The sequence below is a fragment of the Chionomys nivalis genome, chromosome 21, assembly GCF_950005125.1.
Source record: "Chionomys nivalis chromosome 21, mChiNiv1.1, whole genome shotgun sequence".
In the NCBI taxonomy this organism is placed as follows: domain Eukaryota; kingdom Metazoa; phylum Chordata; class Mammalia; order Rodentia; family Cricetidae; genus Chionomys; species Chionomys nivalis.
Window position 1 is genome coordinate 54958118 of NC_080106.1, and position 13047 is coordinate 54971164.

Consider the following 13047-nt stretch of genomic DNA (forward strand, 5'->3'; position numbering starts at 1 on the left):
TATCTTTCAAAGTAAAGATTGTACTGAGAAAACAACACTGATCTCAGTTCTAACAGTGCTTTCACACATAGCAAACAACTGCTTGTCTTCACAAAGAAACGCATTTGCGTTTCTTACTAAAGATTTCGTGAAATTAATAAACTTTCGAAAGAACGCGATTATCTTTCAAAGTAAAGCTTGTACTGAGAAAAGCAACACTGATCTCAGTTCTAACACTGCTTTCACACGTAGCAAACAAGTGCCGGTCTTTACAAAGAAACGCATGTGCGTTTCTTATTAATGCTTTCGAGAAATTAATAAATTTCTGAAAGAACGCGTATCTATCAAAGTAAAGCTTGTACTGAGAAAAGCAACACTGATCTCAGTTTAACAGTTCTTTCACACGTAGCAAACAAGTGCTTGTCTTTACAAAGAAACGCATGTGCGTTTCTTACTAAAGCTTTCGTGAAATTAATCAACTTTCTAATGAACGCGATTATCTTTCAAAGTAAAGCTTGTACTGAGAAAAGCAACACTGATCTCAGTTCTAACAGTGCTTTCACACGTAGCAAACAACTGCTTGTCTTTACATGGACACATATGTGCGTTTTTTACTAAAAGTTTCGTGAAATTAATAAACTTCCGAAAGAACGCGATTATCTTTCAAAGTAAAGCTTGTACTGAGAAAAGCAACAATGATCTCAGTTCTAACAGTGCTTTCACACGTAGCAAACAACTGCTTGTCTTCACAAAGAAACGCATGTGCGTTTCTTACTAAAGCTTTCTTGATATTAATAAACTTCCGAAAGAACGCGATTATCGTTCAAAGGAAAGCTTGTACTGAGAAAAGCAACACTGATCTCAGTTCTAACAGTGCTTTCACACGTAGCAAACAAGTTCTTGCCTTTACAAAGAAACGCATGTGCGTTTCTTACTAAAGCTTTCGTCAAATTAATAAACTTTCGAAAGAACGCAATATCTTTCAAACTAAAGATTGTACTGAGAAAACAACACTGATCTCAGTTCTAACAGTGCTTTCACACGTAGCAAACATCTGCTTGTCTTCACAAAGAAATGCATGTGCGTTTCTTACTAAAGCTTTCGTGAAATTAATAAACTTTCGAAAGAACACGATTATCTTTCAAAGTAAAGCTTGTACTGAGAAAAGCAACACTGATCTCAGTTCTAACAGTGCTTTCAAACGTAGCAAACAAGTGCCTGTCTTTACAAAGAAACGCATTTGCGTTTCTTACTAATGCTTTCGAGAAATTAATAAATTTCTGAAAGAACGCGATTATCTATCAAAGTAAACCTTGTACTGAGAAAAGCAACACTGATCTCAGTTCTAACAGTGCTTTCACACGTAGCAAAAAACTGCTTGTATTTACATGGACACATATGTTCGTTTTTTACTAAAGCTTTCGTGAAATCAATAAACTTCCGAAAGAACGCGATTATCTTTCAAAGTAAAGCTTGTACTGAGAAAAGCAACACTGATCTCAGTTCTAACAGTGCTTTCACACGTAGCAAAAAACTGCTTGTATTTACATAGAAACACGTGCGTTTCTTACTAAAGCTTTCATGAAATTAATCACCTTTCTAAAGAACGCGATTATCTTTCAAAGTAAAGCTTGTACTGAGAAAAGCAACACTGATCTCAGTTCTAACAGGGCTTTAACACGTAGCAAACAAGTGCTTGTCTTCACAAAAAACTCATGTGCGTTTCTTACTAAAGCTTTCGTGAAATTCATAAACTTCGGAAAGAACGCGATTATCTTTAAAAAGAAAGCTTGTACTGAGAAAAGCAACACTGATCTCAGTTCTAACAGTGCTTTCACACATAGCAAAAAAGTGCTTGTCTTCACAAAGACACGCATGTGCGTTTCTTACTAAAGCTTTCGTGATATTAATAAACTTTCTAAAGAACGCGATTATCTTTCAAAGGAAAGCTTGTACTGAGAAAAGCAACACTGATCTCAGTTCTAACAGTGCTTTCACACGTAGCAAACAAGTGCTTGTCTTTACAAATAACCGCATGTGCGTTTCTTACTAATGCTTTCAAGAAATTAATAAACTTCTGAAAGAACGTGATTATCCATCAAAGTAAAGCTTGTACTGAGAAAAGCAACACTGATCTCAGTTCTAACAGTGCTTTCACATGTAGAAAACAAGTGCTTGTCTTTACAAAGAAACGCATGTGCGTTTCTTACTAAAGCTTTCGTCAAATTAATAAACTTTCGAAAGAACGTGATTATCTTTCAAAGTAAAGCTTGTACTGAGAAAAGCATCACTGATCTCAGTTCTAACAGTGCTTTCACACGTAGCAAACAACTGCTTGTCTTCACAAAGAAACGCATGTGCGTTTCTTACTAAAGCTTTCGTGAAATTAATAAACTTTCGAAAGAACGCGATTATCTTTCAAAGGAAAGCTTGTACTGAGAAAAGCAACACTGATCTCAGTTCTAACAGTGCTTTCACAGGTAGCAAACAACTGCTTGTCTTTAAAGAAACGCATGTGCGTTTCTTACTAAAGCTTTCGTCAAATTAATAAACTTTCGAAAGAACGCGATTATCTTTCAAAGTAAAGATTGTACTGAGAAAAGCAACACTGATCTCAGTTCTAACAGTGCTTTCACACGTAGCAAACAACTGCTTGTCTTCAAAAAGAAACTCATGTGCGTTTCTTACTAAAGCTTTCGTGAAATTAATAAACTTTCCAAAGAACGCGATTATCTTTCAAAGTAAATCTTGTACTGAGAAAAGCAACACTGATCTCAGTTCTAACAGTGCTTTCACACGTAGCAAACAAGTGCCTGTCTTAACAAAGAAACGCATGTGCGTTTCTTACTAATGCTTTCGAGAAATTAATAAATTTCTGAAAGAACGCGATTATCTATCAAATTAAAGCTTGTACTGAGAAAAGCAACACTGATCTCAGTTCTAACAGTGCTTTCACACGTAGCAAACAAGTGCTTGTCTTTACAAAGAAACGCATGTGCGTTTCTTACTAAAGCTTTCGTGAAATTAATCAACTTTCTAAAGAACGCGATTATCTTTCAAAGTAAAGCTTGTACTGAGAAAAGCAACACTGATCTCAGTTCTAACAGTGCTTTCACACGTAGCAAACAACTGCTTGTCTTTACATGGACACATAAGTGCGTTTTTTACTAAGACTTTCGTGAAATTAATAAACTTCCGAAAGAACGCGATTATCTTTCAAAGTAAAGCTTGTACTGAGAAAAGCAACAATGATCTCAGTTCTAACAGTGCTTTCACACGTAGCAAACAACTGCTTGTCTTTACAAAGAAACGCATGTGCGTTTCTTACTAAAGCTTTCTTGATATTAATAAACTTCCGAAAGAACGCGATTATCTTTCAAAGGAAAGCTTGTACTGAGAAAAGCAACACTGATCTCAGTTCTAACAGTGCTTTCACACGTAGCAAACAACTGCTTGTCTTTACAAAGAAACGCATGTGCGTTTCTTACTAAAGCTTTCGTCAAATTAATAAACTTTCGAAAGAACGCAATATCTTTCAAAGTAAAGATTGTACTGAGAAAACAACACTGATCTCAGTTCTAATAGTGCTTTCACACGTAGCAAACAACTGCTTTTCTTCACAAAGAAATGCATGTGCGTTTCTTACTAAAGCTTTCGTGAAATTAATAAACTTTCGAAAGAACGCGATTATCTTTCAAAGTAAAGCTTATACTGAGAAAAGCAACACTGATCTTAGTTCTAACAGTGCTTTCACACGTAGCAAACAAGTGCCTGTCTTTACAAAGAAACGCATGTGCGTTTCTTACTAATGTTTTCGAGAAATTAATAAATTTCTGAAAGAACGCGATTATCTATCAAAGTAAAGCTTGTACTGAGAAAAGCAACACTGATCTCAGTTCTAACAGTGCTTTCACACGTAGCAAACAACTGCTTGTCTTTACATGGACACATATGTGCGTTTTTTACTAAAACTTTCGTGAAATTAATAAACTTCCGAAAGAACGCGATTATCTTTCAAAGTAAAGCTTGGACTGAGAAAAGCAACAATGATCTCAGTTCTAACAGTGCTTTCACACGTAGCAAACAAGTGCTTGTCTTGACAAAGAAACGCATGTGCGTTTCTTACTAAAGCTTTCGTGAAATCAATAAACTTCCGAAAGAACGCGATTATCTTTCAAAGTAAAGCTTGTACTGAGAAAAGCAACACTGATCTCAGTTCTAACAGTGCTTTCACACGTAGCAAAAAACTGCTTGTATTTACATAGAAACACATGTGCGTTTCTTACTAAAGCTTTCATGAAATTAATCAACTTTCTAAAGAACGCGATTATCTTTCAAAGTAAAGCTTGTACTGAGAAAAGCAACACTGATCTCAGTTCTAACAGGGCTTTAACACGTAGCAAACAAGTGCTTGTCTTCACAAAAAACTCATGTGCGTTTCTTACTAAAGCTTTGGTGAAATTAATAAACTTCCGAAAGAACGCGATTATCTTTGAAAGTAAAGCTGGTACTGAGAAAAGCAACACTAATCTCAAATCTAACAGTGCTTTCACACGTAGCAAACAACTGCTTGTCTTTACAAAGAAACGCATGTGCGTTTCTTACTAAAGCTTCCTTGAAATTAATAAACTTTCGAAAGAACGCGATTATCTTTCAAAGTAAAGATTGTACTGAGAAAAGCAACAATGATCTCAGTTCTAACAGTACTTTCACACGTAGCAAACAACTGCATGTCTTTACAATAAACGCATGTGCGTTTCTTACTAATGCTTTCGAGAAATTAATAAACTCCCGAAAGAAAGCGATTATCTTTCAAAGTAATGCTTGTACTGAGAAAAGCAACACTGATCTCAGTTCTAACAGTGCTTTCACACGTAGCAAAAAACTGCTTGTCTTGACAAAGAAACGCATGTGAGTTTCTTACTAAAGCTTTCGTGAAATTAATAAACTTCGAAAAGAACACGATTATCTTTCAAAATAAAGCTTGTACTGAGAAAAGCAACACTGATCTCAGTTCTAACAGTGCTTTCACACATAGCAAACACGTGCTTGTCTTCACAAAGAAACGCATGTGCGTTTCTTACTAAATCTTTCGTGAAATTAATAAACTTCCGAAAGAACGCGATTATCTTTCAAAGAAAAGCTTGTACTGAGAAAAGCAACACTGATCTCAGTTCTAACAGTGCTTTCACACGTAGTAAACAAGTGCTTGTCTTTACAAAGAAACGCATGCGCGTTTCTTACTAAAGCTTTCGTCAAATTAATAAACTTCCGAAAGAACGCGATTATCTTTCAAAGTAAAGCTTGTACTGAGAAAAGCAACACTGATCTCAGTTCTAACAGTATTTTCACACGTAGCAAACAACTGCTTGTCTTTACAATAAATGCATGTGCGTTTCTTACTAATGCTTTCGAGAAATTAATGAACTTCCGAAAGAAAGCGATTATCTTTCAAAGTAAAGCTTGTACTGAGAAAAGCAACACTGATCTCAGTTCTAACAGTGCTTTTCCACGTAGCAAACAACTGCTTGTCTTCACAAAGAAATGCATGTGCTTTTCTACTAAAGCTTCCCTGAAATTAATAAACTTCAGAAAGAACGCGATTATCTTTCAAGAAAAAGCTTGTACTGAGAAAAGCAACACTGATCTCAGTTCTAACAGTGCTTTCACACGTAGCAAACAAGTGCTTGCCTTTACAAAGAAACGGATGTGCGTTTCTTACTAAAGCTATCGTGAAATTAATAAAATTCCGAAAGAACGCGATTATCTCTCAAAGTAAAGCTTGTCCTGATAAAAGCAGCACTGATCTCAGTTCTAACAGTGCTTTCACACGTAGCAAACAACTGCTTGTCTTGACAAAGAAACGCATGTGCGTTTCTTACTAAAGCTTTCGTGAAATTAATAAACTTCGAAAAGAACATGATTATCTTTCAAAATAAAGCTTGTACTGAGAAAAGCAACACTGATCTCAGTTCTTACAGTGCCTCACACGTAGCAAACAACTGCTTGTCATCACAAAGAAACGCATGTGCGTTTCTTACTAAAGCTTTCGTGAAATTAATAAACCTCCGAAAGAACGCAATTATCTTTCAAAGTAAAGCTTGTACTGAGAAAAGCAACAATGATCTCAGTTCTAACAGTGCTTTCACACGTAGCAAACAAGTGCTTGTTTTTACGAACAAACGCATGTGGTTTCTTACTAAAGCTTTGGTGAAATTAATAAACTTCCGAAAGAACGCGATTATCTTTGAAAGTAAAGCTGGTACTGAGAAAAGCAACACTAATCTCAAATCTAACAGTGCTTTCACACGTAGCAAACAACTGCTTGTCTTTACAAAGAAACGCATGTGCGTTTCTTACTAAAGCTTCCTTGAAATTAATAAACTTTCGAAAGAACGCGATTATCTTTCAAAGTAAAGATTGTACTGAGAAAAGCAACACTGATCTCAGTTCTAACAGTGCTTTCACACATAGCAAACAACTGCTTGTTTTCACAAAGAAACGCATGTGCGTTTCTTCCTAAAGCTTTCGTGAAATTATTAATCTTCCGAAAGAACGCGATTATCTTTCAAAGTAAAGCTTGTACTGAGAAAAGCAACAATGATCTCAGTTCTAACAGTACTTTCACACGTAGCAAACAACTGCATGTCTTTACAATAAACGCAAGTGCGTTTCTTACTAATGCTTACGAGAAATTAATAAACTCCCGAAAGAAAGCGATTATCTTTCAAAGTAATGCTTGTACTGAGAAAAGCAACACTGATCTCAGTTCTAACAGTGCTTTCACACGTAGCAAAAAACTGCTTGTCTTGACAAAGAAACGCATGTGCGTTTCTTACTAAAGCTTTCGTGAAATTAATAAACTTCGAAAAAAACACGATTATCTTTCAAAATAAAGCTTGTACTGAGAAAAGCAACACTGATCTCAGTTCTAACAGTGCTTTCACACATAGCGAACACGTGCTTGTCTTCACAAAGAAACGCATATGCGTTTCTTACTAAAGCTTTCGTGAAATTAATAAACTTCCGAAAGAACGCGATTATCTTTCAAAGAAAAGCTTGTACTGAGAAAAGCAACACTGATCTCAGTTCTAACAGTGCTTTCACACGTAGTAAACAAGTGCTTGTCTTTACAAAGAAACGCATGCGCGTTTCTTACTAAAGCTTTCGTCAAATTAATAAACTTCCGAAAGAACGCGATTATCTTTCAAAGTAAAGCTTTTCCTGAGAAAAGCAACACTGATCTCAGTTCTAACAGTGCTTTCCCATGTAGCAAACCTGTGCTTGTCTTTACAAAGTAACGCATGTGCGTTTCTTACTAAAGATTCCTTGAAATTAGTAAACTTTCGTAAGAACGCGATTATCTCTCAAAGTAAAGCTTGTCCTGATAAAAGCAGCACTGATCTCAGTTCTAACAGTGCTTTCACACGTAGCAAACAACTGCTTGTCTTTACAAAGAAACGCATCTGCGTTTCTTACTAAAGCTTTTGTGAAATTATTAAACTTCCGAAAGAACGCGATTATATTTCAAAGTAAAGCTTGTACTGAGAAAAGCAACAATGATCTCAGTTCTAACAGTATTTTCACACCTAGCAAACAACTGCTTGTCTTTACAATAAACGCATGTGCGTTTCTTACTAATGCTTTCGAGAAATTAATGAACTTCCGAAAGAAAGCGATTATCTTTCAAAGTAAAGCTTGTACTGAGAAAAGCAACACTGATCTCAGTTCTAACAGTGCTTTCACACGTAGCAGAAAAGTGCTTGTCTTTACAAAGAAACGCATGTGCGTTTCCTACTAAAGCTTTCGTAAAATGAATAAACTTCTGAAAGAACGCGATTATCTTTCAAAGTAAAGCTTCTACTGAAAAAGCAAAACTAATCTCAGTTCTAACAGTGCTTTCACACGTAGCAAACAACTGCTTGTCTTCACAAAGAAACACATGTGCGTTTCTTACTAAAGCTTTCGTGAAATTAATAAACTTTCGAAAGAACGCGATTATCTTTCACAGTAAAGCTTGTACTGAGAAAAGCAACACTGATCTCAGTTCTAACAGTGCTTTCACACGGAGCAAACAACTGCTTGTCTTGACAAAGAAACGCATGTGCGTTTCTTACTAAAGCTTTCGTGAAATTAATAAACTTCGAAAAGAACACGATTATCTTTCAAAATAAAGCTTGTACTGAGAAAAGCAACACTGATCTCAGTTCTTACAGTGCCTCACACGTAGCAAACATCTGCTTGTCATCACAAAGAAACCCATGTGCGTTTCTTACTAAAGCTTTCGTGAAATTAATACACTTCGGAAAGAACGCAATCATCTTTCAAAGTAAAGCTTGTACTGAGAAAAGCAACACTGATCTCAGTTCTAACAGTGCTTTCACACGTAGCCAAGAAGTGCTTGTCTTCACAAAGAAACGCATGTGCGTTTCTTACTAAAGCTTTCGTGAAATTAATAAACTTCCGAAAGAACGCGATTATCTTTCAAAGAAAAGCTTGTACTGAGAAAAGCAACACTGATCTCTGTTCTAACAGTGCTTTCACACGTAGTAAACAAGTGCTTGTCTTTACAAAGAAACGCATGCGCGTTTCTTACTAAAGCTTTCGTCAAATTAATAAACTTCCGAAAGAACGCGATTATCTTTCAAAGTAAAGCTTGTACTGAGAAAAGCAACACTGATCTCAGTTCTAACAGTATTTTCACACGTAGCAAACAACTGCTTGTCTTTACAATAAACGCATGTGCGTTTCTTACTAATGCTTTCGAGAAATTAATGAACTTCCGAAAGAAAGCGATTATCTTTCAAAGTAAAGCTTGTACTGAGAAAAGCAACACTGATCTCAGTTCTAACAGTGCTTTTACACGTAGCAAACAACTGCTTGTCTTCACAAAGAAATGCATGTGCTTTTCTACTAAAGCTTCCCTGAAATTAATAAACATCAGAAAGAACGCGATTATCTTTCAAGAAAAAGCTTGTACTGAGAAAAGCAACACTGATCTCAGTTCTAACAGTTCTTTAACACGTAGCAAACAAGTGCTTGCCTTTACAAAGAAACGCATGTGCGTTTCTTACTAAAGCTATCGTGAAATTAATAAACTTCCGAAAGAACGCGATTATCTCTCAAAGTAAAGCTTGTCCTGATAAAAGCAGCACTGATCTCAGTTCTAACAGTGCTTTCACAGGTAGCAAACAACTGCTTGTCTTTTCAAAGAAACACATGTGCGTTTCTTACTAAAGCTTTTGTGAAATTGTTAAACTTCCGAAAGAACGCGTTTATATTTCAAAGTAAAGCTTCTACTGAAAAAGCAAAACTGATCTCAGTTCTAACAGTGCTTTCACACGTAGCAAACAACTGCTTGTCTTCACAAAGAAACACATGTGCGTTTCTTACTAAAGCTTTCGTGAAATTAATAAACTTTTGAAAGAACCCGATTATCTTTCACAGTAAAGCTTGTACTGAGAAAAGCAACACTGATCTCAGTTCTAACAGTGCTTTCACACGGAGCAAACAACTGCTTGTCTTGACAAAGAAACGCATGTGCGTTTCTTACTAAAGCTTTCGTGAAATTAATAAACTTCCGAAAGAACGCGATTATCTTTGAAAGTAAAGCTGGTACTGAGAAAAGCAACACTAATCTCAAATCTAACAGTGCTTTCACACGTAGCAAACAAGTGCTTGTCTTTACAAAGAAACGCATGTGCGTTTCTTACTAAAGCTTCCTTGAAATTAATAAACTTTCGAAAGAACGCGATTATCTTTCAAAGTAAAGATTGTACTGAGAAAAGCAACACTGATCTCAGTTCTAACAGTGCTTTCACACATAGCAAACAACTGCTTGTTTTCACAAAGAAACGCATGTGCGTTTCTTCCTAAAGCTTTCGTGAAATTATTAATCTTCCGAAAGAACGCGATTATCTTTCAAAGTAAAGCTTGTACTGAGAAAAGCAACAATGATCTCAGTTCTAACAGTACTTTCACACGTAGCAAACAACTGCATGTCTTTACAATAAACGCATGTGCGTTTCTTACTAATGCTTTCGAGAAATTAATAAACTCCCGAAAGAAAGCGATTATCTTTCAAAGTAATGCTTGTACTGAGAAAAGCAACACTGATCTCAGTTCTAACAGTGCTTTTACACGTAGCAAAAAACTGCTTGTCTTTACAAAGAAACGCATGTGCGTTTCTTACTAAAGCTTTCGTGAAATTAATAAACTTCGAAAAAAACACGATTATCTTTCAAAATAAAGCTTGTACTGAGAAAAGCAACACTGATATCAGTTCTAACACTGCTTTCACACATAGCAAACACGTGCTTGTCTTCACAAAGAAACGCATGTGCGTTTCTTACTAAAGCTTTCGTGAAATTAATAAACTTCCGAAAGAACGCGATTATCTTTCAAAGAAAAGCTTGTACTGAGAAAAGCAACACTGATCTCAGTTCTAACAGTGCCTCACACATAGCAAACTACTGCTTGTCTTCACAAAGAAACGCATGTGCGTTTCTTACTAAAGCTTTCGTGAAATTAATAAAATTCGGAAAGAACGCAATTATCTTTCAAAGTAAAGCTTGTACTGAGAAAAGCAACACTGATCTCAGTTCTAACAGTGTTTTCACACGTAGCAAAGAAGTGCTTGTCTTCACAAAAAAACGCATGTGCGTTTCTTACTAAAGCTTTCGTGAAATTAATAAACTTTCGAAAGGACGCGATTATCTTTCAAAGTAAAGCTTTTACTGAGAAAAGCAACAATGATCTCAGTTCTAACAGTGCTTTCACACATAGCAAACAAGTGCTTGTCTTTACGAAGAAACGCATGTGCGTTTCTTACTAAAGCATTCGTGAAATTCATAAACTTCCGAAAGAACGCAATTATCTTTCAAAGTAAAGCTTGTACTGAGAAAAGCAACACTGATCTCAGTTCTAACAGTTCTTTCACACATAGCAAACAAGTGCTTGTCTTGACAAAGAAACGCATGTGCGTTTCTTCTTACTAAAGCTTTCGTGATATTAATAAACTTCGAAAAGAAAGCGATTATCTTTCAAAGTAAAGCTTGTACTGAGAAAAGCAACACTGATCTCAGTTCTAACAGTGCTTTCACACGTAGCAAACAAGTGCTTGTCTTTACAAAAAAACGCATGTGCGTTTCTTACTAAAGCTTTCGTGAAATTAATAAACTTTCGAAAGAACACGATTATCTTTCAAAGGAAAGCTTGTCCTGAGAAAAGCAACACTGATCTCAGTTCTAACATTGCTTTCACACGTATCAAACAACTGCTTGTCTTTACAAGAAACGCATGTGCGTTTCTTACTAAAGCTTTCTTGAAATTAATAAACTTTCGAAAGAACGTGATTATCTTTCAAAGTAAAGTTTGTACTGAGAAAAGCAACACTGATCTCAGTTCTAGAAATGCTTTCACACGTAGCAAACAAGTGCTTGTCTCTACGAACAAACGCATTTGCGTTTCTTACTAAAGCTTTCGTGAAATTAATAAACTTCCGAAAGAACGCGATTATCTTTCAAAGGAAAGCTTGTACTGAGAAAAGCAACACTGATCTCAGTTCTAACAGTGCTTTTACACGTAGCAAACAACTGCTTGTCTTCACAAAGAAATGCATGTGCTTTTCTACTAAAGCTTCCCTGAAATTAATAAACTTCAGAAAGAACGCGATTATCTTTCAAGAAAAAGCTTGTACTGAGAAAAGCAACACTGATCTCAGTTCTAACAGTGCTTTCACACGTAGCAAACAAGTGCTTGCCTTTACAAAGAAACGCATGTGCGTTTCTTACTAAAGCTATCGTGAAATTAATAAACTTCCGAAAGAACGCGATTATCTCTCAAAGTAAAGCTTGTCCTGATAAAAGCAGCACTGATCTCAGTTCTAACAGTGCTTTCACACGTAGCAAACAACTGCTTGTCTTTACAAAGAAACACATGTGCGTTTCTTACTAAAGCTTTTGTGAAATTATTAAACTTCCGAAAGAACGCGATTATATTTCAAAGTAAAGCTTGTACTGAGAAAAGCAACAATGATCTCAGTTCTAACAGTATTTTCACACGTAGCAAACAACTGCTTGTCTTTACAATAAACGCATGTGCGTTTCTTACTAATACTTTCGAGAAATTAATGAACTTCCGAAAGAAAGCGATTATCTTTCAAAGTAAAGCTTGTACTGAGAAAAGCAACACTGATCTCAGTTCTAACAGTGCTTTCACACGTAGCAGAAAAGTGCCTGTCTTTACAAAGAAACGCATGCGCATTTCTTACTAAAGCTTTCGTCAAATTAATAAACTTCCGAAAGAACGCGATTATCTTTCAAAGTAAAGCTTGTACTGAGAAAAGCAACACTGATCTCAGTTCTAACAGTGCCTCACACATAGCAAACTACTGCTTGTCTTCACAAAGAAACGCATGTGCGTTTCTTACTAAAGCTTTCGTGAAATTAATAAACTTCGGAAAGAACGCAATTATCTTTCAAAGTAAAGCTTGTACTGAGAAAAGCAACACTGATCTCAGTTCTAACAGTGTTTTCACACGTAGCAAAGAAGTGCTTCTCTTCACAAAAAACGCATGTGCGTTTCTTACTAAAGCTTTCGTGAAATTAATAAACTTTCGAAAGGACGCGATTATCTTTCAAAGTAAAGCTTTTACTGAGAAAAGCAACACTGATCTCAGTTCTAACAGTGCTTTCACACATAGCAAACAAGTGCTTGTCTTTACGAAGAAACGCATGTGCGTTTCTTACTAAAGCTTTCGTGAAATTCATAAACTTCCGAAAGAACGCGATTATCTTTCAAAGTAAAGCTTGTACTGAGAAAAGCAACACTGATCTCAGTTATAACAGTGCTTTCACACATAGCAAACAACTGCTTTTCTTCACAAAGAAACGCATGTGCGTTTCTTATTAAAGCTTTCGTGAAATTAATAAATTTTCGAAAGAACGTGATTATCTTTCAAAGTAAAGCTTGTACTGAGAAAAGCAACACTGATCTCAGTTCTAACAGTGCTTTCACACGTAGCAAACAAGTGCTTGTCTTCACAAAGAAACGCATGTGCGTTTCTTC